Genomic DNA, 25,746 nt, shown 5'->3' on the forward strand with positions numbered 1-25,746 from the left:
AGTATGTGTTAGGATTCACATGCACGTACAAAGGTCGTGTGTGTGTGTGTGTGTGTGTGTGTGTGTGTGTGTGTGTGTGTGTGTGTGTGTGTGTGTGTGTGTGTGTGTGTGTGTGTGTGTGTGTGTCTGTGTACAGCCACGCACATATGTGCTGCCTATATCTAGACGCCCTGTGGAAGGAACCAATCCACCGCGTGTTAATCTAAATCTCACCTTCAGCCGTTTGATGAATATGAGCCTGACAGGCTTGGTGCTGACGGCTGATAGTGCCGCTCTGTGACTCAACATATGTGTGCTTTATGTTTGGCTGGGCCGCGGCGCGTCAGCGCGGCGCCGCGGGACCAGCCACTGCAGACCAAGGACAGAGCTGATAAACATGGAGTCATGTAGAGGGGTCAGTGTGGCTGCAGAGATAGTACCGCTACATGGAGAGAGGCAAGCCATGTGTGACCGTTCTCTTACTATTTACACACACACACACACACACACACACACACACACACACACACACACACACACACGCACGCACGCACGCACACACACACACACGCACACACACATGCACGCACACATGCACAACTATACTTCTGAGGACACGAAAAGTTTAGGACGGCAATTTTAGTAATGCCATTTTTATCCCTAACCCTGAAGTCTGATACTTTGTTGCGCATCAGTGTTGCCTATCTAAAATCTACCCGATCTACACGCTCACAATGCATGACTGTGCAATGTGTTGTGAGCTTCTAGATCTGCCATGTTTGGTGTGTGACACAAGAACACAACTAAATCAGGCATAATAATTCTAACCCAAACCCCATACCTAATCCCTAATTGTCATTCTTTTTGTTACCCAAAAAAAAAAACAGTTTCTCTTGTGAGGACCTGCAGAATTGTCCAAACAATGTATGTCTATTTCTCAAATTCTACTATACTTGTGGGGACATTTGGCCCTCACAAGTACAAACGCACACGCGCACACACGCACGCACACACGCACACACGCACACACCCCTCCTTCCTTCCTTCCATCTCTCCATCCCCTCTGGTCGTCCTAGCATATGGCCTGGTTATCGCACTGCTACCCGCTATGTGCTTTTGTGGCTACACGTGGGTGTGTGTGCGCGCTGGATTGTGCATGTGTGTGCATGCTTACGTCTGCGCACAGATGCGAGTCTACTGTATGTCTGTAGGCACACGTGTGGATGTACGTATGTGTGCTTGCATGTGTGTGTGTGTGTGTGTGTGTGTGTGTGTGTGTGTGTGTGTGTGTGTGTGTGTGTGTGTGTGTGTGTGTGTGTGTGCACCTGCCCGTGTATGCCTCTCTCTGCGGCTTAAAATTCCACTTTTTCAATAAGTATTCAAAACATGATCTGAGACGCCATTGCGGTCGGCCACGAGGAGCATGCAGCCATCTTCTTACAGCACAGACACAAAAGCAGTGGTGGAAGAAGAAGTACTGAGATTCTTTACTCAAGTAAAAGAAGCAATGCCACAACATAAAAACACTCCACCTACAAGTAAAAGTCTTCTTATATTCAACTATTTACTTTAGTAAAAGTATCCAGGTAAAAGTTCTACTTTCTTTTTAAATAGCTAGCTAGCTAAATAGCTAATAACTAGAAGCTAATTACAAAAAACTAGTAACTAAAGCTGTCAAATAATTGTCGTGGAGTTATAAGTACAACAGTCACTGAGATGTAGTGGAGTAGAAGTACTATAAAGTATCAACAAAATACTCAAGTAAAGCAAATGCGCCAAAAGAAATTGTACTTCAGTTACTTTCCGCCACTGCACAAAAGTAAGGTATGAGAAGAAGGAGAGGTGTAGTGCTTCTGCATCGATTTTACACCCACTCTTTGACTGCGGCTGTCCTTGAATATAAATGATGAGCTTTCAGCCCTCCTTTCCACCATTCTTTATGGCTATCATAGGCGAGCATCTCCCTTCTCGTCTCTTGAGCTTGCCCAACCCCCCCCCCCCCCCAGAACACACACACACACACACACACACACACACACACACACACACACACACATTTCAAGGATGGGATCTGACCGCCCGAATATTGAGTATGACATCTGCCCCGTCGCAGAAATTCACTTTGACGTCTGAAAAGGGAGGCGAACGAGTGTTTGTGTGTGTGTGTGTGTGTGTGTGTGTGTGTGTGTGTGTGTGTGTGTGTGTGTGTGTGTGTGTGTGGGATGGGGGGGGTGGTTTGATCTTTCCGTATACTCCGGGTGTGAGATTTCTAATCTTTTCCTCTGTCATCCGTCCAGTGGGGGCTACAACAGCAGGGACACTTTTACAGTACAACTCAACCCGTCGTCTTCCCGTGGAGGCTTTGATTCCGTACCTCCTTCTCTGCTGATTTAGCATAATCGCACGGTAATGAGGTTCGTTGCGGCACGCGCCTGCGTGCCTGCCTGCCCGCCTGGCCCGCGCATGCAACGCTGCTATAGGTAGCGCTCAGCTGCTATGGGGCTGCGGGGACGGCTGACTTGTGCGGGAAGAGGGCGGAGGTGGAGGAAAGGGGGGGGGGGATTGGAGAGATGGGAGGGAAGGTGGGAGGGGGGGGGGGGTAACCCATCTACCGCACACGTACATTTGTTAGATACGCAATTACATAGGCGCATGGATGCATACCCAAACCCCCTAGAATGATTTCTCCATTCTACGGCCGTTGGGGCGGCTAATTTCCTTAGCCGCTAAGCACTTATAGATTGCTCGCTACCATAAGCTCGCCACAATGGAAGCCATGGGGCCCAGCGGATAAGGGCAAATGTGGCGCATGATTTTCTCTGCTTCATATGTGCCGTCTACCTTGTTTTCACACGGGGACCGGCCACATTAGCATATAACGCGCCGAGTTGCCTCAACACTATGGCTTTGTAGCGAGTCGGTGTGGGGGCGGGGAGGGGGGTTGGTGTGGTGGCACAGAGAGGAAAGCGAGGGGGTGTGGGGGGGGGGGGGGCTTTCAGGCCATGAGTCTCACCTGTTCTCAATTACCCGCTTGCCTTCATCTGCCTTTGTTTCAGCAGGTTCTTGAAGGACCTGGGGACTGAAACGCGAAGCAAAGCCTTTGATAGATTCTTTCTGATGTAACAGGTTCTTGCTGACAGCGGTGTTATCATCAGACTTGTTGTGAACCAGTATAGAGGACAAGTAGCCCTGTTGTTTTATGTGTTGTTGTGAGACGCATGTTCTGAAAGGAAAATCAACTACGCTCTGTTATTACGTTGTAAAAATCCTCCCCCAAATTGTGGGATTAACTGGATTGTCACAGACAGGGTTCGATTTATAAAAAACTAAATATACCCCCCGCCAACAAATCGAACCCTGCTCACAGAGGTGAAATGATTATCTGCTGCAATTTTAATAGCCTGATTCCAACGCCTTTTTTTTCTCCTTTCAACCAAGAAATCAATCAAGCAATAAATGACATTTCGGACCCACTTTCCTTGTTTTCTTTCTATCTCTATTCTTTTCCCTGCAAATGATGGCAACCTGTACACCAAAGAATATCACCCAACTTTTTTTTTACACCTGTAAACTTGCGATGTGACAACAAAGTTGAAGTTGAAGGAGTACAGTTTGCAACTAACGTGATGATCGCAACAGCATGGTGTCACCTGCGAAACCACAGAAGGTGTTATTATCCGCGCTTATGCCGAGCTTCCCGCTCACATTAGGCACGCGGTGATGGACGGCTATGCCCAGCTCAGGCGTGCGGGGGGGGGGGGGGGGGGGAGTACGCATCATGCAGCGTTGTGGAAAGTGAGAAGCACCGCCACCTGCTTTCTCGTCTGTGCCAGAGAAGCCGCCGTCATTAACCCCGTCCTCAGTGGCGGCGGCTTGGTGAGGTGTTGAAAGACACACCTCATGGCCTTTCTTTCGGAATGGATGAACGATTCCCAAACTGTGGGCTGGAGCTCACTGGTGGGTCGTGAGGATATTGCAATAGGGCCCCCCAACATTAAGATTTGATTGATGATGATATAACATTGTATTTAAAAAATATATATGTAAAAACCAAAGTCATGGTATTTTTTCTTTAAATCCTTTTAAAAAGTAGTTTTCATTGAGATACTGATAAAAAGGAAATTAATGTACAGTATACTACGTTAGTTTCATTAACTGTAAAGTAACCAGTAACTAAAGTTTTCTAATAATTGTTATGGTAAATGGTAAATGGTGCATTTATATAACGCTTTTATCCAAAGCGCTTTACATTGATTGTGCCATTAACCCATTCACACACACATTCATACACCGATGGCGGAGGAAACCATGCAAGGCACCAACCTGCTCATCGGGAGCAATTAAGGGTTCAGCGACTTGCTCAAGGACACTTTGACACTAACTCTAGGGGAGCGCCCCAGCCCGGGATCAAACTGGGAACCTTAAGGTTTTCCAGTTCACTCTACTAAACAGCTGACATTTGGGGAAAGCGAAAAACGGGCTTCGCTGTTCCGTGAGCATGGTAATGGTGAATGCCTGTGTGCAAATTCAAATCAAATGCTACAGCCACTGAGGAGAACAGGGCAGAAGAGATTTTGGCCTCACCACGATTTTGGGCTCACCACACAGAGCTTTGTCAAATTATAGGAGGATAAAGTATTGAAAAATGGAAAAACTCAAGTAAAATAAAAGTACCTCAGAATCATACTTAAATACAGGCACTTGAGTAAATGTACTTAGTTACTTTCTACCACTGCATATACCTGGAGGTCACACGCGACATAAGCGACCGACACACAATCAGCAAACCTTTCATTCAAGGATGAATGGCAGTTGATGTGTTGTTCTTGATAGCGGTGTTATGCTCCATGATCAGTATAAATGTAATTTTCAAAGAAGTCACATCTTTTATTAACAACAAAAAATGCACGGCATGCAATAGTGACTCTGGTGTGAAAGTGATATAATTGAAATTTATTCTCTTTCTTCTCTGAAGTGACTGAAGGCGTATAAAGCATAATCAGATTTCAATCAATCATATTTCATTTATATATCACATTTCCAACAAGAAATGCAACGCGGTGTGCTTAACAAAGATTGAAAAAAGTGCATGCATGCATGATGAGAAAACTGATTACATCCAATTATCTGACTACACAAGGATTTTGTTGCAGGCTTGGGATCACGTTGTCAAAACTATATTTTTCAATATTCAATACCGTATTTATTAGAGCCATAGGGGGTTGGGGCCATGCCAGATTTGTGTGTCCAATGCCGATCCCGATTTTGGTGACCACCGATTACCGATGTTTTGACCATGATTGCTGACCGATACTGTTATGCACATTCATGTAGTCTAGATTTTAATATTGATGTAGTTTAGTTTAACAATGATTAAATTGGGGTTTTAACGCCGAGTTTTAATGTTGAACTTCTTGAGACTGTAGCTTTTGTGTGAGCGCACACCGCACAATGAATTTCACATGCCTTTTACTCTGTGATTGGTATTGTTGACAATAAAGTTGACCCTTGAACTTAGAATATTTTGTCAAAACAAATGCAAAAATGTTCTAATCAACTTAGATTTGATTTAAGTTTCCATTTGAGAAGACTGAACTTATATAAGCTTACAAATAAATAAAACACAAGTAACCACTCAAGCCGTATTCAGGCTTTTCAGAAATAGCTAGAATAGAAATATCTACAAGCTCACAACGCGTCAATCTGCATTTTTCACCTGGGACACATCGGCTGCATAATTGGCGAAACCAATTATGGTTACACAATGGCCGATACATCAGGCAGACCGATACATCGGTCGGGCTATAGTATTTATTTACTTGACGGGTCGACCTTTATTAGTGGTTCTTCACGCACCTGCGACCTGCCTCTCTCCCCACTGCATGCATAATGACAGCCAGCTATGCTGGCAACCTCCGAGTGTCGTGCCGCACCTCTGTGTCCAAGTTAAAAAAAGGAGTGTTCATTCAACTCCAAAGGTGTCAAAATCGGACCCGTCATTAACACCATAAGGCGTTTTCTGTGCAAGGTGTGATTTCTTTTTGCACTTTAAAAAAAAAACTAGTGTTATCTAAGACATAAACTTTGTCTTGCGGCGTGCCCATCTCATATGCATGCCCATAATACAGTACATGAGTGCATGTGCGCAGGTGCGACGCACGCACACACGCACGGTCCAATCTAGCCCACTGACCTGTTTTTCATAAGAGGTAGCAGATTGCACATCGTGTTCTCTCTACCCACCCACCCCCCCCCTCCCTACTGTCTCCCTTCTTTCTTCCACCTCTCTTTCTATTCTCTGCCGTTCCCTACACACACACACGCGCGCACGCGTGTGCACGAGCACACTGTTGAGGGGGTGAAGAGGTGGGTGCTCGTCACACACACTTGACAGAAAGCCACCCTCGGTGAGGAGGAGGTGCATGATATATGAAGATGGCCACTTTGAGCCAGCGCGCACACACACACACACACACACACACACACACACACGTTTGTATTACTATACTTGTGAGGACATCAACATTTTAGGAAGCCGATTTTATGATTGATTTATGATTTTTTTGGGGCATTTTTAACCGCAAGTCTAAAGCCGAAAAATAGGCGATCTACAAGCTCACAACGTGTCGCGCTGCGACACGTTGTGAGCTTGTAGATCGGCTATTTTCCGGTGTTTGACATCGCCGCACAACTAAGTATAAAATAGGGGAAAATCTAACCCCAACCTCCTAAACCTAACCCCAACCTGAATCTTTTTCGAAGTGTAAACGTATCTCTAAAAATCTTTTTTCAACCATAAAATAACAATTTCTCTTGTGAGGACCAAGAAAATGGTCCTCACAACATCTATTTCTCATATTCTACTATACTTGTGGGGACGTTTGGTCCTCACAAGTATAGTAATACAAAAACACACACACACACACACACTCTTTCTCTCTCTCTCTCACACACACACACACACACACACACACACACACACACTTTATTTATCTCTCTCTCTCTCCCTCTCTCTCTCTCTCTCTCTCTCTCTCTCTCTCTCCCCCTCTCCCCCTCTCTCTCTCTCTCTCTCTCTCTCCATCAGTCCCCTGTCCTGGAAGCACAGCTCTTGAGATGCAGACGGTGACATATATGGAACACACTCAGACTAAAGCCTGTTAAATATTCATGATTCTGTGTGCGTCTGCACGTGTGTGTCTGTCTGCACATGGTGTGTGTCCATCCCCGTCAAAAACTATTGTGCGTGTGTCTGCAGATAACGTGTGTGTGTGGTGTGTGTGCACGGCACGTGCACGCGTCTGCAGACAGATGGCCGTCCGTACTCATGGGTGAACCCCCTCACACTGACCATGCAACAGTACGGCATGCACCGCTGTCCACTTAATGTGCAGCGCGTCAATATCTGCTGTCCTACATTTCACAGCATTGCGGCCGTTTCAACGGCGCAGTAATGCTGTCTGATATATTTCACTGTCAACCTTTGCATATGAGGTTCATGCGTCTTGTGTATTTTTTAGGGATGTAACAATATTGCCATTGTCTCGATATCACAATAACAAAATTGCTAATGTTATAGTGGGCCTCTCGATATTATCGTGGGCCTGTGACGGCATCTATCATTGGTATTCAGACCGAAATGGTATTGTTTGGTTTATAACAACAGCGGAGCAATGAGAAATTAAACAGCCTGCCTATATTTTGTAGCGACTCTCTCACCGGGCGCTTGGTTATTTAGCTAAACGTCTAACCCGCTGTTGGCTGAGCTACATAGCCTTTAGCTTCGAAGCTAACTTAGCTTGAGTCAAAAAGTGCTGCCAGCTCTGTACCAAGAGACACAAGCTAAAGTGGCACAAAGCAGAGTGCATCTCATTAATCACATAAACCATAGCATCCCTATTCTGAGCATGTCACAATACGTGAACATTTGTTGGAACGTAATGGCTTTTAATTATTTATTTTACATAGCATGATGAATTTCGTATTGTAGACGTTATCGTGATATTGTCGCATAGTGAGTTTTTGGTATTGTTATATCCATAGTATTTAGTATTTATTTTTTCTTCCCACACTTTCACAGTTCTTATATTGAATCCTTTAAAGAGGCGCATATATATATCCTGCAGCTATTACCTACACCGTATTATCCTGGCACCTTTCCAACATTATTGAGAGGCTATAAAGTGTTGGTGGGGGGCCCTGCACCGCTATCAAAGTTATCCATATCTCCTGCAGCCTGCAGCAGCATGCAGGCTGGTGGTTTAATGCGTTATACTCATCATTCCGGGCCTCATAACAACATATCACCGTTGAACGTTCAATATTTATGAAACATTAAAATCCATAAAAAAGAAAAAAAGAGAGCATCTTTGAGGGTCCCTGACAAGACAGCCCCCCCAGGCCATAGAGGACAAGCAGCGTTCTTGAGTGTTTGAAGAAACCACTTGTGCACACAGGCAATCAACACCTCATCAATTGAGGCCAGCCTCTCGTGTGGAGAGAAGAGGACATGATGATGTAGAGCTCTGAAGAGCGACAATTTTACATCCTCCGTCCCTCCTCTGCTCTCTCTCTCTCTCTGTGTCCTCCAGTCCCTTTGTCTGTTGCGCGGTTTAGGAACGTTTATTTCAACCCTTTTGAGTTTCAAGGACCGCGAGTTTGATATGCATCGGGCCCGGCACACACCGCCACGGAGCCGCATTTGATGCAATTTATTTCATCTCTGGGACCCGCAATCTATACTGTAAAATCCTCAGTGTTAATCTAACTCCGAGAAGGTGCAAATGGAACCAAATGGACCCGTCTCAGAGTTACAGACCCAGGGTCCATTTGGACGCTTGTTGGTCCCCGCACCCCCAACCTTGAGAACCAGTGGTTTATTTCAAATGTGCAGACAAAATAATTGGCCTTTTATTGGTAGTAAAGGCACAAAAACTCTCACACACACGCATACGCACACACACGCACACACACGCGCACACACACACACACACACACACACACACACACACAGTGTGAAGGCTATTTTCTCACTCGCAAAAGTATTTATTTTTTTATCAATGACAACGAGGAGTTTCCAAATCCTGCCACATGTGTTTTGAAATATGAAGCTGGCATAGAACCTTTCATTATACAGTCAGCCAGCTCTTACTATAATGCAACCATATTTCTGTTAGTGTCTCAATGCACTGTGGGGTTGAACAGTTACACTGTGGTTGACATGTGCATACGTATAAGTCAAGTCAGGTCACATTGATTTGTATCGCCCTTAATCACTGTTGCAGTGTCAAACAGTGTCAGGATTTACAGGCCCATATTTAACAAAGACAACAAAGTGACACCCCCTGACCTTAGACCCTCAATTGGGCAACAAAAATGTCCAGAGGAAAAAAACAAATGAAATAGGGCGTTAATTTATGGGAAAAGAGGATTATGGGTTCTCTGTACATTGTCTCCAGTCACACCACAGTGCCAAGCACAGCGTACACTCTGATGTACTTCCAAAAGCCTAAGATATACATCTTCATATTAACCTCACCCAAAATAAAACTAAAACTAAAACACATTGTTCCCCAGACAGTTTTCCTTCTTTACATTGTCTACAGTCACCAGTCTACCCCCACACCCAGCGCTCAGTATTATACACACTGATGTACTTCCAAAGGCTTTAAGATAGAAGAGAGAATGTGTGATGTCTGCGTTCTCTGAATACACTTCAACCTGTTTCACTGCTCTTCCTGTTCAGACAGGCGGAGAGGAGAGAAGCAAGATGGAAGAAAAATAAGAGATATAGCATACGCGCGCGCGTGCACACACACACAAACACACACACGCACACCCACCCACTTGCACACACTCGTACTAATAACGCTATCAGACAGCCTGATACTGTTTGAAAACTCTCTTAGATGTACGTGCGCGCGCGCGCGTGTGTGTGTGTGTGTGTGTGTGTGTGTGTGTGCGCGAACGAGCCAGTCCGCCACTGTGCACATGTGTGGTTCTGCCCGCCCTGCGCACGCTCAAGCACGTGCACCGATCCTCCATCACTGTCAAGTGGCAAATTTGGATGGAAAGGCAGCTTCCTGGAATTGAAACGAGTCGATGAAAGAAACCTTGTATGTCCAAAACAGTTACTTTTCAGGAAATGGAAGAGAAAAAAAGAACTTGTGTTTCAGTGGAGTTATTATTTAGTCGCAAGCTCTTGTTAAATACACTGTCACTTAATTTTCTATTTCGAAATGTGATGCATTGTGAGCTTGTAGATCTGTTATTTTTTGCAACCTTTCTGTGACACTGTAGTACGACGAAGTAGGGCATTAATTTAGAGAATATTTAAAAAAAATAAAGCTGAAATACGTAGATACAAGGTTTCTGCCCGACAACGATGAAAAGCTCTCTTTTTTTGTGTCCGTCTCTCTCTGCGACAGACGGCAGAGAGAGCCATCAGACGTCACGACGCGCGGTATCAGACGGAGCGGCGCGCTTTTCATCTCACGGGGGATAAAGGAAGGCAAACAAACCCACTCGTGTTTTCCTGTCTCTTCATCATGTCTTCCACAGGGCATATGACGTGCGTGACGTGCGTGCGTGTGTGTGTGCGCGTGTGTGTGTGTGTGTGTGTTTGTATTACTATACTTGCAAGCAGTAATGTAAAGTAACTAAGTACATTTACTCAAGTACTGTACTTAAGTACAATTTTGAGGTACTTTTACTTTACTGGAGTATTTACATTTTTTTATACTTTTACTCCACTACATCTCTGAAGAAAATATTGTACTTTTACTCCACTACAATTATTTGATAACTTTAGCCGATCTACAAGCTCACAACGCGTTGTAAGTACATTTTGATACCAATACTTTTGTACTTTTACTCAAGTACAATTTGAATTCCGGACTTGTACCTGTAACAGAGTACTTCTACATGACAGTATTGATACTTTTACTTTAGTAAAACATTTGAGTACTTTTTCACACCACTGCTTGCAAGGACCAAATATCCCTTTGCAAATGTCAAATGGTTATGGTCAGGACTAGGCATTTGGAGGTTATGTTTAGGGGGTAACGTTATGCCTGATCTATACTCAGTTGTAGATCGGCTATTTTTGGGCTTTAGCATTGGGGGTTAAAACATCTGCTTCCTGAAATGTTGACGGCCTCCCAAGTATAGCTAAACTAACCCTGTGGGTGTGCGTGTGTGCGTTGCTGTCTGGTTTGCAGCATCTCCCTGGTGGCCTTGTACAGTCATTATGAGCACAATGGCGCTGCACACTCTCCGGAGCTGCTTACAAGCGGTGCGTGATGCATTTCTTTTCTCACAGTTAAATGTAACTCTACACTCTAGACAAGTCAGCCTCTAAACGCTCTTCGCTCAGCTATACAGACTGAGGAGGACAATGTCCCAGCTTTCATTGTTAAAACCGTGTGGTGACAGTTAGAAAGAGTTAAAAAGAAGGGGGAAAAAAAGTCCTGCATTGCAGGACCAATTCGATTACCTGGCATTGTGAGACTACTGTAACTCCGGATACTCTGGTCTCACTAAGAAAATACAGTAGATCTCACTTACAATTAGTCCAGAAAGCAGATTTCGATAAAACACAGCTAAGTCCATCCCTTTCCTACATGTCTGAACTTTTAACCCCGTATAGTCGTTCACACCAAGCACTATAACGATAATGATGACTACGTAACGTTCAACATTGTCTTTGTTATAGGCCTATAGTTGTGGTGTGGACCCTACCATCCACTTAGAACCATTTTTAAAACTATATCTTCATAGTTATGGTTATAGTGCTTTTAAGCTAGAGCACAGGCTAAGAGCCACGAGCAAGGCCCCTAAAGGCTGTTCCAATGTCTGGATTGAAGACTAAAGGTGACTGGCCATTGCATTCAGGGACCCATAGACTCCTGGAAGATTTAAAAAAAAGCCAGTGTTGGGCGCCCACTGGCCTGGCGGTCCAGGCGCATACCACATAGGCTGGTAATACAGTCTGACATGACAGCGCGTCGCGGGTTCGACTGCCGATCCCGACGGCCTTTGCATTTCCTGTCAGCCAAAGGCAGAAAAATCCCCAAAAATATCTTTAAAAAAAAATAAGACCCAGTGTCTTGAATGCAATCGTTGAAACCATAGTGTTCACATGATGCTCTTGTGATCCTAAAACACTTATTTTGGAAGCCCCACTGTACTGTAAGTGTAAACCGACATCAACAGCTAAGTGCAAGAAGTAGATCGACACAGATAAAACAAACACCATCACTATCCCGTCAGTGAAAGTGTATTTTTTAAGGGCCTGGTGCATAAGATAACAGTAAATCATCGTTTTAACCCACAGTAAAGGATTCAACAACAAAGCTATTAGCTAAGCCAGTGTTTCTTGGATGTGATTGCATGACATAAATGCCAACGCCTGATAACAAATCTAGCTTGTTGTCTGCTCTACATCTACACACACACACACACACACACACACACACACACACACACCACCTGCATCCCCCCTCCCCCGCCCTCATCCACTCTAATGCAAGTTGAGAGACAATTCCTCTGCTCCTTAATGATGTCTGCATGTATGTGTATGTGTATGCGTATGTGTATGTGTATGTATGTGTGTGTGTGTGTGTGTGTGTGTGTGTGTGTGTACACGTTACTATACTTGTGAGGACCAAATGTCCCCACAAGTGTGGTATAATTTGAGAAACAGACTTTGTGAGGACAATTTGTCTGGCCCTCACAAGATTTAGTTTTAGTTTTTTTGTTTTATGGTTAGAAAAATATTTGGGGAGTTAAGGCTTATATTAGGAAAAGATTCAGGTTGGGTTCAGAGTTAGAATTAGACATTTAGAGGGTAGGTTCAAGGGTAGGGGTTGGAGTTATGCCAGATTTATTTGTATTTGCGTGCTGGTGTTGCACACTGCTATACGTGTTGAGAGCTTGTAGAGCGGCTATTTTCGGCTTCAGGGTTATGGTTGAAAATTACAAACACATTTTTAAAATGGCATATTCATAAATTCACCATCCTAGAATGTTGATGTCCTCACAAGTATAGCAATACATACATGTGTCTGTGTGTGTGCTTTATGCACCATCAAAGGCAAGCCGACTCAAAGGAGAATGAGAGAAATGACTTAATCATTGCACCAGCAGACAGCAGCCATCGCACTCTCTGTCTCTCTCTCTCTCTCCGCTTCCGTCTTCTCTCACGTGCACGTACACAGAACTGCACACACACACACATACACACGTGTGCATGCACGTGCACTCACACACACACACATACGCGCGAGCCATCAGTGTTTCGTTTTCTCTCTTTGTAAGTTTTGCTAGAGGCGTCAGCTTGGCACCTAGCGTCTTTCTTTAGAACATCCTAGCACCAATCAGTGGAACCTTCGCTCCTTCTCGCTGAAGGGAGGCACCAGCCAGGCTTACACCCATGTCAGCTACACCCCCTCCCTCCCTCTCTCTCCCCCTCTCTCTCTCTCTCTCTCTCTCTCTCTCTCTCTCTCTCTCTGTCACCCTCCAGTTCAACACCCCTGAGCTCAGGCTGAGCCTCTCTGAAGAGACTGCGCAACCCTCCTTTTTGATGTTCAACGACTCGCAGGGGAGGAATAGAAGTGTGGGTGGGGGGGGGGGGGGGTGGATGGGGTGGGTTGTGGTGGGTGGGGGGGTTCATGCATCGGAGGGACGTGCGGGGGTGGTGGATTGGGGAGGTGTTGGACTCCACCTTTCATCCAGCGAAAAACCATCCTGAAGGGAAAAAGCAGTGTGTGTGTGTGTGTGTGGGTGCGTGCGTGCGTGCGCGTGCGTATGCATGTGTGCATGCTCACACATGCTTGATGTCTTTGCAGTGTGTTGGGCTGTTTGTGTCTCTGTGCATTGATGTAGCGTGCATGAGCACCTATATGTGTGTGTGCATGCACGGTGTGCTGTACGTATATTATATTATTACATCGTGGAAACCTCATATGTCCAAAACAGTTACTTTTCAGAATTAAAATTCAAAAATAGCATAAGTAGCAGATCTACAAGCTCGAAACGCGTCGCTCCGCGCCGCGTTTCGAGCTTGTAGATCTGCTACTTTTGACGTTTGTGTGACGCCGTAGTATGATCGAGTAGGCCGTTAATTTACGAAAAAACACAAAAAGTTAGAATATTGAGATCGGAGGTTTCTGCCCGACAGCGACGACATAAACTCTATATGTGTCTGTGAGATCGAGAGAGAGAGAGAGAGAGAGAGAGAGAGAGCACCCGTACGCTCCACACACACACACACACACACACACACACACACACACAGACACACACACACACATCCTCCAGTAGGCCAAACACACTGTAATGAATGTCCTGTCCATGTTCCCGCATGCTGCTGCACAGCAGGGGGTCCTCTCCGCCACCATCCGTCAGGACACCATCCTCTATATAGCAGCGATGCGCCGAGGAGGGAACGGATGGAAAGCAACGTAGCATGTCCTTGTCCCCGCCGCGTGGAACCGCCTTGTCTCCCGGACACCCCCGTTGCACCCCACTCCCCCCCCCCCCCCCTCGCCATGTTAAAAAGATCCCCCTAGGCACCTAGTGGTGGACAAAGTACTCAACGCCATGTACTTGAGTCAACGTACAAATACTCGAGTGTTTTTTAAAAGCACCAAGTACTACATTTTCCAGACATTTTCCAAAAAACACAACATAGCGACAATAGCAGATCTACAAGCTAATTAACGTGTGGCATCGCGACGCATTGTGAGTTTGTAGCCCTATTTCACTACATTTGAAATATGACTTAAGTGGTTAATATTTTTTCCCCTTCCTACACATGTAGTGGAGTCAAAAGTACAACATTTGTCTTCGAAATGTAGTGGCGTGAAAGTCATAACCATCCAAAAACACAAAAGTAAAGTACAGATACTCTAAATAAATAAGTACGGTACTTAAGTAAATGTACTCAAGTTACATGTCCAGCACTGAGCGGGGGGCCTCCGATCACGACTCCCCCCCCCCCCCTTCTACTCCCCTCGCCATGAAAAAAAAGTTCCCCCAGGCACCCCTCCCTCCCTCGCCCACCCGAGGTTTCAAGGTTGCTGGCCGACTGTCACACTCCGCTGTGACGAGACCTCTCTTCCATTTATTTTGTGTTCTTCCTCATCCGTCAGGGGGCCCCCCCTGCCGCTACTGTGTGTTCATCGTTAGGGCTAGATCAGGGTCGGGTAATTGTGAGACGGGGGAGTCTTTCTTGAAGCCAATTTGCACCTTCCTCCCCCCCGCCCCCTCCTTCCCGCCCAGCCGACGATGACTAGGAGCATGTGTGCCACCGACAGACCCGTGAAAATTATGACGTTGTCTGGGTTTATTTTAGCACAGCGGTTGAATATCGTCGCTGTCGGGACGGAAACCTTGCATGTTCTGAGAGAGAAAGGAAATAACTGCAGAAATAACTGCAGTGTTCCAGTGGATCCAATGTAATGTTATTTTTTTGTCACAGCAAACTCTTGTTAATACTTTTCTTTGCTTAAATATTTATTAAAAAACACAGACTAGCACTAGATTAGCTCTCTGTGTGGAGTTTGCATGTTCTCCCCGTGTCTCCTAGGGTAGGTACCCTCACAAAAACGTGCAGTAACACTGGTCTCTTTACTGCCTCCCCCTGGTCAGCCGCGGCGCCTGATGGAGGGGAAAGGAACTGGTTGGAATAACGTGTTCCTTCTACGCGCTACGTCTAACCAGGGAACCTCCCCCCTGCTAGCTCTCATGCATTGAAGGAGGCATGAGCTCGGCTCTAGAATCTCCCTAGGCTGGCAGAGGGAGTGTAGCGCCCAGGATTACATAGGCAATTGGCCTATGTAAAAAAAAGGGTTACAAAAACGTGGGATAAAAAAAACAGACAGTCTTAACCACTTTCAACCTGGCGTCACTATATTGGGTATGTAATTATATTATTATATTAAATAAACTTTCAAAAGTAGCATAAATAGCCGATCTACACGCATCCGCATTGTGAGCTTGTAGATATGCCATGTGTGTACTTTTGCATGACACTGTCGATGAGGTAGGACAGTAATTTATGAAAGAGCATAAAAAGATGAAATATGGAGATAAATGGCTTTCTGCCCCGAAAAGTAATGATATGTCTCTCTGCTCCTGGACTGGAAACACAGTCGGCAGGATTCTGCACATGTCTGTGACAGTAATGGAGGACATTAAGATGTCAGTTTCCCATATTGCGCCTCGGTCAGTCCAAAGGCATGGGAATGGAAATGCCCTGTGTTGTGTGGAACAGATTTCATAGTACTGACTGGACCTTCCAGATTTCTAGAATTCCGACCCTGCTGTTGTTGAATTAACTCACGTACACGGCTCGCGTGCACATAAAATACGTACATAAACATATACGTAAATAAGTAAATATTGTACATACACACACAAACCCACATGCACTCTCTCTCACTCACTCACTTGCTCACTCACTCGCTCACTCGCTCGTTCACTTGCTCGCTCACTCACTCGCTCGTTCACTCCCTCGCTCACTCGCTCGCCCACTCGCAGACACACACATCTATATAAATCTCGTTCTGGCCTTGACTCGGTAAAAACAGGAGTCCTTCAGTCTGTCACTATATCTTTCCTCACACAGTGCACTAGTGTATTACCAGGTCCATTATAAAGAAGAATTGCGCGCCAGCATCAACCTTACGATAACGTGTCATCACACACGTCACGGTCAGTGGGGCACTACTGTACTGTATGTCTGTTCACCATGGTTGACAAATTGACGAAATGTGTTGTAATAATATACACTACTCAGGGACCATGGAAGTCGGGAACCATGCATGCCCCGCCAGTTATGCAATACCCACTGTAGCCATCAGTGTTGCCAGGTCTGCTTATTGTAATTTCCCCCCAAAATTTTATTTGAAAATAGCAGATCTACAAGCTCACAACGTGTCGCGATGCGACGCGTTGTGAGCTTGTAGATCTGCTATTTTCAAATAGCTGATGTACGTTTAAAGTGCTCATGTGGCCCATAGTCGCTTCTTTTGGGCTTGTTTTCCTAGACCTAGTTGCTTGTTTCTGTCACAGAGTCTGGCAACACTGGTAGCCGTCTGTTTGTCTGTGTCCCTTTTATGCCCATAAATGGAGATTTCAGTATCTGCCTTCTGTGTCCCTTTTATGTCCATATATGGAGTTCCGTGTGAGGCATACCCAAATATGGACTCCAGGCCAGTATATGACATTATATTGATTACATCAGGGTCCTCCTATATGGAATTTTGCTGATTTATCTACAGTATATTCTTGGGAGATCCGTGGAGCCGACTGACTTTCCACTCAGCGCATCACTCGCCAAAATAGTCTCCACACATGGTAACCTCCGTGAGTCAGGGCAGCCCTCCCATTAGCCAATTTTAATATAATAGGATTAACCAACCTACTAACCTTTAGGTAACCTTTAAAAACACTTATGGTAGTGAGTGCGAAGTTGGTATAGGGAAGAGAGAGGGGGGGGGGGGGAATCAATTTAGGAAGTTTGAAAGGTCTATTCAAGTGTTGTACAGGATGTTAGTTTCTTTACTTTAAGCTTTTCCAGTTTCTCGGCTGTCACAATGATGGATAATATGGTTTGAGTTGTATCTGCAGGGACTGAATTGTGTATCTGTTGTACCAGCCTCGGATGACAAAGAGAAGGAGAGAGAGAGAGAGAAGGAGAAGGAGTGTGGGAGAGAGAGAGAGAGGGAGAGAGAGTATAGGAGAGGAGAGGAGAGAAGAGGAGAGAGAGAAACTGACTGACAGTGGAAAACATACAGAGAAAGGGGGAAACTATCCTCATTATATCCAAAAATCCTGTTGGGGGACAAACCAGACTGGAGCAATTTGAAGTTTAAAGATAATTATAATTTTTTTCTCTCCCCAACACCATCTCACTGTACTTTAACAACAATGAGCATACACCCTCTCTCTCACACGGATAGACACCCACACACATACTGTACAATCACACGCACACACACACACACGCTGCGCTGCATCTTCCTCGACCTATGGGAACTCATTATCTTCCAAAGCCAAGCGGTGCCACCGGTTGCCATAGGTTTCTCCCCTGTGACCCCGGCGCCATGGTGTGACGTCAGCTTTGACTCTGAAGAACAAGAGGGCGCTGATATGATAGCAGGGAGACAGACAGCGTCCACGATGTGCAAAGACAATGCCTCGGGGGGGCATCGCCCGCCCCGTTCCCTGCAGAGCCCTGATGATTCATGAAGGCGGTATTTTGAGGTTGGCACAGAGACGCTCGGTGCATTCATCACACTCTTCTGTGTGCTATTTTGGCCTAACAGTCAACATATCAGTTTCACAGGGTTTTTTGTTTAGTTTTTCAGGTAAATGTATCAATAAAAGTGTCCGTCCTCTCTCCCCGTGTCTCCTAGGGTAGGTACCCTCACAAAAACATGTAGTAATCCTGGTCTCTATACTGCCTCCCCCTGGTCAGCCGGGGCGCTTGATGGAGGGGAAAGGAACTGGTTGGAATAACGTGTTCCTTCCATGCGCTACGTCTAACCAGGGAACCTCCCCCCTGTCAGGTGATAAGAAGCGGCTTGCTAGCTCTCACGCATTGAAGGAGGCATGAGCTCGGCTCTAGGCTCTCCCTAGGCTGGCAGAGGGAGTGTAGCGCCCAGGATTACTTAGTCAATTGGCACTGGGTGAAAAAACTGGGTTACAAAATCGTGGGCTAAAAAATTTGCACAAAAAAAGTGTCTGTCCTAAAATTAGGTGTAGATCGGTGTAGTGTTGTAGATGCCCACTGGCACGCAGACACATGGACGGACACGCGAGCAAACGCATGCACACACACACACACACTGAGAGGCACAGGCAATGTTGAACGTTGTCTCAATATACTGTACTTCGTCGTACGACATATCGCGGGCCGGGAAAAAAAGCCGATCTGCAAGCTTACAATGCATCACATCCGTGGCGTGTCGTGGGCTTGCAGAGCGGCTATTTCCCGCGCACGACACCCTCGTACGACGGAGCATATAAGCATTAGTCTCCTGACACACATAGTCTTCCAGCGTTTACAAAAACTCAAAGATTTGTACAAAAAAAGCTGTCAGTAAATCACATAAATTAACGTGGATACACTTTCTGTGCACATGTAGATGTATTTTTCTAATGCAAGTGTATGCATGCGCTTGCGTACACGCGCTCGCACACACACACACACACACACACACACACACACACACACACACACACACACACACACACACACACACACACACACACACACACACACACACACACACACACACACACACACACACACACACACACACACAGAAGTGCTTTCACACAGTATCAGGCTGTCTATTACTGTAGTATGAGTGTGTGGAAGACAGTGTTTATATGTGTGTGTGTGTGTGTGTGTGTGTGTGTGTGTGTGTGTGTGTGTGTGTGTGTGTGTGTGTGTGTGTGTGTGTGTGTGTGTGTGTGTGTGTGTGTGTGTGTGTGTGTGTGTGTGTTATATATCTCTTAATTTTCTTCCATCTTGCTTCTCTCCTCTCCGCCTGTCTGAACAGGAAGAGCAGTGAAACAGGTTGAAGTGTATTCAGAGAGCGCAGACATCACACATTCTCTCTTCTATCTTAAAGCCTTTGGAAGTACATCAGTGTGTATAATACTGTGCGCTGGGTGTGGGGGTGACTGGTGACTGTAGACAATGTAAAGAAGGAAAACTGTCTGGGAACAATGTGTTTTAGTTTTAGTTTTATTTTGGGTGAGGTTAATATGAAGATGTATATCTTAGGCTTTTGGAAGTACATCAGAGTGTATGCTGTGCTTGGCACTGTGGTGTGACTGGAGACAATGTACAGAGAACGCGCAATATTTTTTTTCCCGTAAATGAATGCCATATTTCATTATATTTTCCCGTCAAGGATAGTTTTTTCGTCGCCCAATTGAGGGTCTAAGGTCAGGGGGTGTCACTTTGTTGTCTTTGTTAAATATGGGCCTGTAAATCCTGACACTGTTTGACACTGCAACAGTGATTAAGGGCGATACAAATCAATGTGACCTGACTTGACTTATACGTATGCACATGTCAACCACAGTGTAACTGTTCAACCCCACAGTGCATTGAGACACTAACAGCAATATGGTTGCATTATAGTAAGAGCTGGCTGACTGTATAATGAAAGGTTCTATGCCAGCTTCATATTTCAAAACACATGTGGCAGGGTTTGGAAACTCCTCGTCATCATTGATTAAAAAAAGACTTGAGAGTGAGAAAATAGCTTTCCTTATTATCTTTCGCGATCACACTGTGAGTGTGCGTGTGTGTGAGAGTTTTTGTGCCTTTACAACCAATAAAAGAACAATTATTTGGTCTGCACGTTTGAAATAAACCACTGGCTCTCAATGTTGGGTCCGGGGACCAACAAGCGTCCAAATGGAGCCTGGGTATGTAACTCTGTTTGATTAAGAAATTACACAGAACTTCATACCAACAAAGTACAGTGGGATAGATTTTAGACATTTGCCAACAGCACACGCACACGCGCTCGTACGTGCGTGCCCGTACGAGCTGTAAAGGTCCATTAATTTTCAGACATAAAACAACAGTCTGTAACTTGTATCTCTTACCCCAGATTTGAACCTACTGTAGGTCCAGTGTAAGAGACCAAACGCACACCACTCATCCAAGAGGCATCACTTATTGCCCTCAGGAAATATTGGGCTTATAAGCCTCAGGCAGTACTACTTGTCAACCAGTAGGTGTCCTACCCGACACCAGGGTCCAAATGTCTCAATGGAAGATTAGGGATACCTTCAAATAACATTTATTAATTAACCACATGAACCTTAGCGTCCCTTCTGGGCATGTCATAACAGGCGAACATTCTATGAAAATAGGTGAACAACATGGCTATTGGTGCAGAGGGAAAGAATTAAGGGGGCCAAGGATAGAGCCCCGGGGGACCCCGGTCAATAAAGTATAAATATTTTAAGTAGTTTCTTTGCTGTATTGTGAAATAAAAACAAAAGCAAAATTGTGATTTAGAAAAGAAAGTTTTCTCAAAAGAGAAAAAAAGAAAAGGTCACATGGCCTCGTGCTAGACGGCCTCTTCAAGAACAAATCGATTATCTGGAGAGAAAAAAAAACATTCTGGCATATAAATGCTGGCTAAACCCAATATCTCAAGTGTGGCGGCAGGCGATAATGCGGTGACCCTGGATAGAGGTTGGCAGGTCATCCACTCACCACTTCACACATGATCTACGCAGCGGCACCCAGAAATAGGTCAACGGCATAAACTAAATCCAATAGGAATATTGCTTTTCATTGATTTTTTTGTATCCACCTTGAGATAATACGTGTATTTCATAGAAGGGACCAGAGCTGGCCCTGTTTGTGTGTGTGTGTGTGTGTGTGTGTGTGTGTGCGTGTGTGTGTGAGTGAGTGCACGAGTGTGTGTGTTAGTGCATGCGTGCGTTAGTGCATGTGTCTGCACGCATATCATTGCTGTCGGGCAGAAACCTTGTATCTCCATATTTTAACTGTTTATGTTTTTTTCTCACAAGCTCACAATACGTTGGGAGATCTGCTATTTTTGCAGGAAGAAAATGCAAGTGAAAGTGGTTAGCAACGTAAACCCCAGCATCCATATTCTTGGGGGGGAACATTGGTCAAAAATAGCAGATCTACAAGCTCACTATCTTGCAACACGATGCGTTGCAAGAGAGATCGGCTATTCTTGGAGAAACGATTCGGTGTAAACGGCAAAAAGCCGTCCAAGTGCAGAGCCAACTCAGGTCAGGTGACTCAGTCTGGAGGGTTTAAGTGTTTGTGGGTTTCATAAATATTCAACCAATGAAAAGTATATAAGAGCTTGTGACTAAATAATAACTACAATGGATCCATTGGAGCACATGTTTACCCATTTTCCGAAAAGGTAACAGTTTTGGACATCCACCCGACAGCGTCGATATGTGAATGTCAATATTAGTAAAGTATGTGGGCACACAGTATGTGAAAGTGTGTGTCTGTGTGGGCGCGTGCACAGCCCTAAAAAAGCAGCACAGCTAAGCACATTGACGACCGCCGGTTACGTGGTGTTTAATGTCTTCATCATGAGTGTATATGACGCCCTAATTATTTGGGGACCACCAGGAGACGTAATGCAGTAACACGGCTATAACTTAGAGGGAGCAGGCTATTATTAGTGGGCAGTTCCTCGATTGCCGGGTCACTTCTACCCTTGCCGACGCCCTAATTGGATTTCCTCACTCATTCAAAATGTCCTCAGCACGCTTTATGGACTTGACCTCTGAGACGGCCACACGCACGCACGCACACGTGCATGTCACTTTGGCCTTGTGCAAGCACACACAAAGATATGCACGACTTCACATACAGTACATACACAAACACAAACACACCCATGCACACACGTACCCCTCTGTCTTGGCCCTCGTCTCACGAGCACGCACGCACACACGCACGCGTCCCCAAAAGATGTTCGTACTGTGTGCAAGAACCATAATATCATATGAGGTGTCTTAGATCAACATGCAATGCTGCTGATCATAAAATCAAACCACCGGCAGGACCAGGAGAAGATGAGCTGTTTTGGTTTGTTTATTTACAATAATAACTCAAGAGGCTAATTTGTTTTTCATCTTTCTGTTGTGAAAGATGGGGGGAAAAAAATACTAATTTGTGCAGGTGTGCAAAACTCCACAGGGCTTATGGAAGGTTGAATCTATAAAAAAAAAACACAAAAACAAAAATGATGCGAGATTTAACAGAAATGCATGGTTCATTTGCAGTCTTGGAACACAATTTGCAACAAAACAATTAAAAATGTAATATTATGGTTCCCCTAAATTACAGTGTTTTCAGGCCATTCGGTCAAATCGACTAAATGCGTTTCCATGATGTACGTGTTTCTCCTGAATGACATTGTCCTAGATCTCCACAAGAGCAGTGGGAGTGCTGTGGGTCCCGTCCGTGACCCGGCCCAGACCCGGGCCCTCCTGTCTGTTGGGCTGTCTGGCTCAATACGATAAGACCCTGTCATTGTATCCCCCCTTCACCACAGCTCGGGCCGCATCAAATATTCATGGGCCACGGGCCGACTCTTAAGTAAACCGGCCAATTTGTTGCGGAAGACGTGCATTAAGATTGGCTGGCCCGATACGCCACTGGCCCCCTTGGGGTGTGGGGTGGGGGCGGGGGGGGCACAGACGGAGGCCGGCTGGATGCCATTTTGGCTCTGCCCGTCTCTATTGTTGCCGTCCGTCAAAAGGCAGCCAGCGGGGGGTGGGGTGGGGTAGGCAGGCAACAGCACGTGTCTGTCCGATGGTAATGGGGTGGGCGTGACGGGACGGAGGAGGAAGGAGGGGGGGGGGCAGGGGTTGAGGGGGGTGGGGGGGCAGAAAGACATGGCTGAATAGAAGATAAGGGGAAGGGCGCACCCGGAGACCCAGTTTTGGTGGCCGGCCTCCATACGTTGAACTCGTTGAGAGAGCAGAGGAGAGAAAGAAAAGGGAGAACAGAGGGATTAGACGAGAACAAAAAAAAACACAGAGTCAAGTCTGAATGACAAATAGTTTAACCTCTTAAATCCCGGCATCCCTATTCTAGGGGAACGTTGGTCAAAAATTGACGGTCTACAGGCTAACAACGCGCGGCACTGCGACGCGTTGTGATCTTGTAGATCGGCTATTTTTGGCAAAGAGATTTAGGGAAAAAGCAGTCCAAGTGCTGCAGACTTTGCAACTCAGAGGTTTTATGTGGTTATACCTCATTGAGAGAGCATGAGGAGAGAAAGAAAGCAAGAAAGAAAGAACGAAAAAACAGAGGGATTAAATGAGGAGAAAAAAACAAGTCTGAATGACAAAGAGTTTAAAGTGGGCGGTGTTGCAGCGGTGACAGGGGGGGTTAAGGGGAGGGTTTCAGCTGGAGCGGAGATGAAAGGACCGGGCCATGTGGCTACAGATAGTCATCATGTCATTGCAGCTGATGGCCGCGGTGCTGCCAGAAGGCATAACGCCGCTATGGTCTGGGGTTGTTTTATAAGCGGACGCACACCAACTTCATAGTCAGTGGTCGAGGACAAACAAACAATAATATCCCATTAAGACCTGCAGGGCCGAATCTACAAATGCCTTCTAAATCTGTAGTTCTTTTTTATCGTAATTCAAAATAATTCAACATTTTTCAAACGCTTTCAAGATTTAAAAAACAATAGCTTGTATATCTGCTATTTTTGAGAAGCCAATGCTAAAATCTAAAATGGCACAGATGCTTTCCCGCAGGGGCGTCAATTGGGTATGGCAGGTGCCATAACTTGGCTCCAGAAAAAAATTAAATAATAATCATGAATAGTAGCCTAATGCAGTTGTAAGACCATTGTGTTTGTATTGTGTCATAGGAATAATGCATAGTTTTCTATGCATTTTGGGGGTTTTGGGGGGTTTTGACCCCTACATTTTTTTCGGCCCCGCGGCTTTGCCGCACGCCCAGGATAGGTGTCCCTTATTTTAATCTCTGGGAGTTGGCAACCCTAACCTTGCCATACGTTAGCTTTTGCTGAACTGACGCCACTGCTTTCCCGGTTTTAATGGGATATACTAGTGTGACACGTATCTTGTGCTCGCGCGCGCAAACACATCCACACAAACACACGCACACACACACAATCAGAGACACGCACGCGCCGCCGATATCCGCGCGTGAGCGCACTTCCAAAGACAAACACGCCATTTCCGAGATGTACTGCAGCTCACACCAACACTGTATCATCAAACAATGGATTTCAAACCGCAAGCCCCATCTCGCCGCATATCTCACATCCCGCCTGGGGGACAGACGTTGACAAATCACTAAAGCACATTTTTATGTTGCTTTACGGCCACAAGAAGTTGAGCTAGTGGCACGGGGATAAGAAGACACAACTTAGTGACGCCCCGTAGGCCACATGATGGAAATGAGCTGTCGGAAGCTGTCAAACGCGGAGGAATGAACCTCAAGAAGAAGGAAAGCTCATAATGCCAGTGATGGAGTATACTCAGATGTTTTACATCTAAAAGTAGAAGTACCACAATATAAAACTACTCAGTTTACAAGTAAACGTCCTGTATTCAAAATTTTACTTATAAAAGTACAAAAGTATTGGCATCAAAACGTACCTAGTATCAAAGTGAAAGTACCAAAAATTTTCACAATTTGTCAAACCTTATATACAAGCTCACAACATGCAGATCAACTATTTTCGAACAGACAAAGAATACAATAGGGCTTAATAGGTTAATGTACTATTTGTAATAATCAAAATCTGCAAAGTAACAAGTAACTTAGCTGTCATATACAGTACATGTAGTTGAAGTAAAAAGTACAATATCTGCCTCTGAGATGTAGTGGAGTGTAAGTATAAAGCATCAAAAAACCTCAAAATTGTACCTAAATACAGTACTCGAGTACATGTGCTTAGATATTCTCCACCACTGCAAACACGGAAGAAAAACAAAAAAGCTCATAATACGGAGACTCATAAAACTGTTGGGCGGATCCGACTGGTCTAGGGGTTCTTCACGGGAGCGAAGGGAGGGGGGGGGGGGGGTGTGATCCCCGCAGGCAGCGGCGAGATCACGCTCGCTCCATGGTCACGGGTGGCACATGCTGGCTGGAGGTGGGCTCAGAGAACGAAGGATAAAAGGCTACGGGGGGAGGGGGGGCTGGCAGATATATTAGGTCACTTCCAGAGCGTACCC

The 25,746-nt window shown here is 45.4% G+C and overlaps 1 protein-coding gene across 1 annotated transcript in view; it reads left to right on the forward strand.

Annotated features, from left to right (window-relative positions):
• The window catches only part of LOC308080570 (beta-1,4-galactosyltransferase 1-like), a gene marked incomplete at both ends in the record, with an annotated part of 72,194 nt that overhangs the window by 16,733 nt on the left and 29,715 nt on the right, over nucleotides 1-25,746 (forward strand). The window lies entirely within an intron of this gene.

Source organism: Gymnoscopelus braueri (genome assembly GCF_963280865.1).
Source record: "Gymnoscopelus braueri genome assembly, chromosome: 24".
NCBI lineage: Eukaryota > Metazoa > Chordata > Actinopteri > Myctophiformes > Myctophidae > Gymnoscopelus > Gymnoscopelus braueri.